A 5,096-nucleotide genomic window follows, 5' to 3' on the forward strand; every position below is an offset into this window, starting at 1 on the left:
TGAAAAATCATGTTCGCAAACCTGAGAGAATTTGGCTGTGAACATCCACTGTGTGAATTGCAGCGACGGATTATGACATAAACTACAACTGTGGAATCGGAAACATTGTCGGATGTCGAGAGGGAAACACACATACACACACACACACACACCATTGGTGTAAAGTTCCCTGAGGATGAAGAATCCTCATTCTTAGGACCATTATCAGTGTGATTCCATTTGCTTTCCACTGTCCACTTAAAACATTTGTCTATTTGAACTAATTTTTCCACCTTGCTTTTAACAATGAGGTGTAGTGCATGGACTGGGTTAGTGTTCATTGCAAAATGCACGCCCCCCAGAACCTCAGAATATGACCTTATTTGGACAGAGAGTCTTTGTACATGTAATGAGTTATTGTGACATCACACTGGATTGAGGTGGGCCTTGATTCCAGTGAGTGATGTCCTTCTCTGCTGACCCTGCAGAAACCCAGACACCCAAGGAGGGAAGGAGTCCAGGTGATGACAGAAACAGAAGAGAGGTGTGTCTGTAAACCACCAATGGCCATGAGGGCTCACAGCCACCAGGAGCTAGAAAGAGCCAAGGAAAGGTTCTTCCTCGAGTCCTCGCTGGGAGATGACCTTACCGACACTTCAGCTCCACACCCCCAGCCTTCAGACCTGTGAGGGAATCGATTTCTGTTGTTCTAAGCCCCCGCTTTGTGATAATTTGTGATGGCGGCCCTAGATAACCTCAGTGCAAGTCGTATGTTTATTATTATTTTAAAAGATAATTCCCTAGTACAGCGTGTGTTTGATTTTCATGTATTTTGTAAAGTCCAAGAACCCAAGCTTAATCAAGCTTTGCAAATGGAAACACCTCAGTCTATAGAACTTAGAATTGCTAGGAATTCCATGTATCTACCACTGGAGAAGCCTCCAGTTTGCTCATTTAAAATATCCTTCACAGGGCACCTGGGTGCCTCAGTCGGTTAAGTCTCCAACTTCAGTTCAGGTCATGATCTCATGGTTCTTGAGTTCAAGCTCCACATCGGTCTCTGTGCTGGCAGCTCTGAGCCTGGAGCCTGCTTTGGATTCTGTGTCTCCTTCTCTCTCTGCCCCTTCCCTGCTCATACTCTGTCTCTCTCTCTGTCTCTCTCTCTCACTCTCTCTCTCTCAAAAATAAACAAACATTTTAAAAATGTAAATATCCTTCATAAAGAACCAGGGCTGATCTTTGATAACAGAAGTCAGGGTCCTTCCCTTTACAGATGATGGCCCTTTACTGACTCTGTTGAATTCAAAATGAGATTCAGACGCCTGGCATGGAAACTAAGCAGAGTCAGGGCCCTGAAAAACATACAATCCCAGACCAGGCTCTGTGTGCACGTGCATCATGCCGCTCTCCAGGGACATTCAGCCTGGGCTCTGTCCTCTACACAAGGCCCACATCTCTGTGTCCTCAAGGCTCAGGTCAATGTCACCTCTGTGGGAAGACTGTCCCCACCCCTGTGTCTCCCAGACCTGGAAGATATGCGGCCATCCCTGTAAGTGGAAGTCTCTGTGTAGATGAAATCCCATCAAAGACAGACTAGAATACCAGCTCAGAGCAGACGATCTGGAATCGTTGAGTGACTGAAAGTCAGTTTGATCATTTATTAGCCTTTAAAAAAAAACTTCCAAATCACTTTCTCTATCTGTAATTGGAAGTATAATTACTCAATAATATGGAAATTACAAGCATTAATTCAGATAATTCCTTAATTCAGACTCATTAAGTAAATGTTTATCATATTTATTTCATTGCATATCATATATTAGATACATTTTACTATATTTTATTTATATTATTAGAATCTGTACTTACTGAGTATATTATTATGCATTATGTGTTCTCTGTAATAGATATATTGACTTGACACCAGTGAAAAAACAAAACAAAACAAAAAAACAAAAACAAACAAAAAAACCCACAGCCTTTGTTTTCCCCAGATATAGAAAATGGTTCCCTGGTGCCTCTTCTGGCCCTAAGAATCCAATGAAATCCTTCCAGGTGTAATTCAGAATGTCTATATTGTCAGTCCTTCTACTGTCTTTTGAATAAAACAATTGCCATTAAAGATTAATTGTAAACAGTATTTAATATTATTTGGGCACAGCAAACTTGCTACCTAAATAATAGTATAGTCATTATCAAGAAGGTTCTTGGTGCTATTCGTGTTTTCTTAGGTTACACTTCTGATTTCTGTTTTAGGGGAAGATCAGTTCTCCTTGGCACCCTTAATTCTAAACTCGCTGAAGCAGAATTCTTGGCAGGTGGTCTAAACTCTTACCGCATCTAACAGAGTGCCGTGAATGAAAAGGCTACCCAGGCGGGGTAGACACTGAGGCCTGAGCACCTGGAACAGCGGAGGTGGTGGGTGTGAACCTGCAAGCCCCCTCCCCCTCTCCGCCCTCCCCAGCTCCCTGCTGTCTCAGCCCTCAACTACCCAGTGGGCAGCACTGACCTATACTCTTCTCCTCTACAACATAAGCTCCTGGAGGCTGGGTGCGTCTTTGACCTGGAATCCTGAATGTCTAACACGTAGACGCTGCGCACTGAATAGACATATAAAGAGAAAAGCATTACTTCTGTATGGTATTTAATCACAAATCCCATTTGATTCCACATGCTGGAAGTAACAATAAGAGTTTGTTTCCCAGTTTGCCCCCACGGTCATCTGCCAGTGGTATACTGGGATGGTCCCAACAAAAGGCTAAGTGATACTCACTAGACATCGTAAACTCAAACTGATAGTTTTCATCTATTGAGTGTTAACTGGATTTCAAGCACGATTTTGAATTTTTATGTATCCACTTATTGAATCCACACAACAACTCTGAGAGATAGGTGTTATTATCATCTCCATCTTGCATCAGAGAAAAATGAAACAGAGAGGTTAAGTCATTATTTTAGGTCATGTATGTAGTGAGTGCCAGAACAATATTCAAGGTCAGGCTGTTTGCTTTAGGACCTATGTTCTAATCATACACAATTCCCTCAATGTCTGCAAAATATAACTTTATGTGTTTTTTAGATGCATAAAGCATATACTTAAATGATTGTAATGCCTTTCAGAAGAGGCTGAACTTTCCTAGAGAGAGGCAACATTCTATGTGAATCTCAATGAGGCAGCGCTTAACTTCAGTTCGAGGATTCACACAGAAGAAAATGGAAACGGCAGCACCTGACATAAGTCTTTAAAAATATGGATAATTTGACAGAAATGAAAGTATGGGAAGCATAATCATATAATCGAATCTCAGTTCGGATGACTGCATGTTTGGTGATCTTCGCTTAGGCTTCTTTTCCTAGGGAGCTAGTCAGTGCCCCAGCACCCACCTTCCAAGAACATGAACTTGTGCAAGTGTTGTTAGGTGGCCACAGCCTAGTGAGCATCTAATCAAAGATTACTAGAAGAATCTGCGCTTGATTCTGTTCATATTAGAAAGACATTGAGTGGCTGTGTAGCTGATTTGGGAGATTCACACTGGAAACCTAGGAGAAGGTTGGGAGAGGAACGGAAGAGAAGGAAAGCTAGCAAAGGGAGCTAGTTGGGAAATATTGAGGGCAATGGGGGGCAGGTTAGAAGGACATTTGCAGCAAGTGTGAACAAACCATAATACCTAATAGGTGGGGTGAGCAGGAGCAAGGAGTGAGTAATAACATAGAGCTCTCACACCCAGGTGACGGGGACTTATGGAGAAATCCAGGCTTCTGCTTGGCAGGAAGGCAAAATGGCCCCAGGTGGCAAGAGAAGGGGAGGTCCGCAGGGCACAGGGGATGCACAAAGCACACACAGCCTTTTTTTTTTAATTGTACTTTTTTTGTGTCTCCGTCCTTCTCTCTACAAGTATTTGGTTAGAAGTAGAAATGTTTGCTCTCTTCTTTTTCACTTAACAACGACTTGTTATGTACATACGAAATACTAAGGGATGAAAAAGCAAACTCAAACCCCTCAAGCTGTCTCACCTGTTGTCCCCAGGTTGAATCTGCTTTACATCTGGCCCCAGTCACCTTGACCTGCAGTCACACCAAACCACTCACTCCATGCACTTTGCACATGACAGTGTAACATTCTGGGTGATGTTCTACGTAATCCCTGCTGGCAAAGGTCCTGTCTCTGTGAACCCAGTTTCTGCACAGCACCAGATGTGAAGTTTTCTCTAATTTCCTAAGGTAACTCTAGGCTTCCACAGCTTTTTTTTCAGCCCACCATTGTTCCATATATCACAGAGTTATTAATAGTCATTATTCACATGTTTGCTGATTTTCTTAGACCGTGACCTCCTAAAGCAAGGGATAGTGTACATCGCTGCTGGTGACTTCTCCCACATGCAGAATAGTGTTTCAGAAACTGCTGAGAATGTCCTCAAAAACGATTTCTGGGAACATGACTAAGGACGGTTCTAAGGCCAACTCATCAAGTTAATAAATACAGCACACTACCAGGAAAGGAGTGCTTTTGCATTTCAGCTGAGTCTACTTATAGCCGTAAACACTGTGTTATTATGCCTCTGAAGATGGATCATGTAATTTTGGACATTAAAACATGAAAATCATCATCCCTCTGACAGATCATTTAATGACTAGTTCCAAAAACTGGACACGTGCTCAACATCTCTACCAGCATGTATTTTGTTAGGGCGTTCAATGGTAGGCTTATCGAGATTACAACACAACTGTATATTTATTTTTTAATTAGACAATTTTTTAATGTTTTATTTATTTTTCAGAGAGAGAGAGAGAAAGAGAGAGACAGCATGAGCAGGGAAGGGTCAGAAAGAGGGGGAAACACAGAATCTGAAACAAGCTCCAGGCTCTGAGGTGCCAGCACAGAGCCCGATGCAAGGTTCGAACCCATGGACCGTGAGATCATGACCTGAGCCGAAGTCGGACGCTTAACCGACTGAGACACCCAGATGCCATGAGGGCCTGTTTTAAAAGAGGAGGGTCAGGGAAGGGTTCTCAAACACCGTCTCAAAGGAAGCAAGCTGTGTGCATGGGGGGCGGGGAGACATTTGCTAATAGATTGCACGCTGATGTGACAGACATAAATGAGACAGTTGTGACTC

General features: G+C 42.8%; 1 long non-coding RNA gene across 1 annotated transcript; it reads left to right on the forward strand.

Moving 5' to 3' along the window:
- Positions 1-468: 468 nt before the first annotated feature.
- On the forward strand, positions 469-4,510 carry LOC144220716 (uncharacterized). Its single transcript, XR_013331834.1, has 4 exons — positions 469-664; positions 2,236-2,397; positions 4,007-4,200; positions 4,301-4,510. It is a non-coding gene; the product is annotated as an uncharacterized LOC144220716 (long non-coding RNA).
- The last annotated feature ends 586 nt before the right edge of the window (positions 4,511-5,096 follow it).

The sequence above is a fragment of the Crocuta crocuta genome, unplaced genomic scaffold, assembly GCF_008692635.1.
Source record: "Crocuta crocuta isolate KB4526 unplaced genomic scaffold, BGI_CrCroc_1.0 scaffold129, whole genome shotgun sequence".
Taxonomy (NCBI): domain Eukaryota; kingdom Metazoa; phylum Chordata; class Mammalia; order Carnivora; family Hyaenidae; genus Crocuta; species Crocuta crocuta.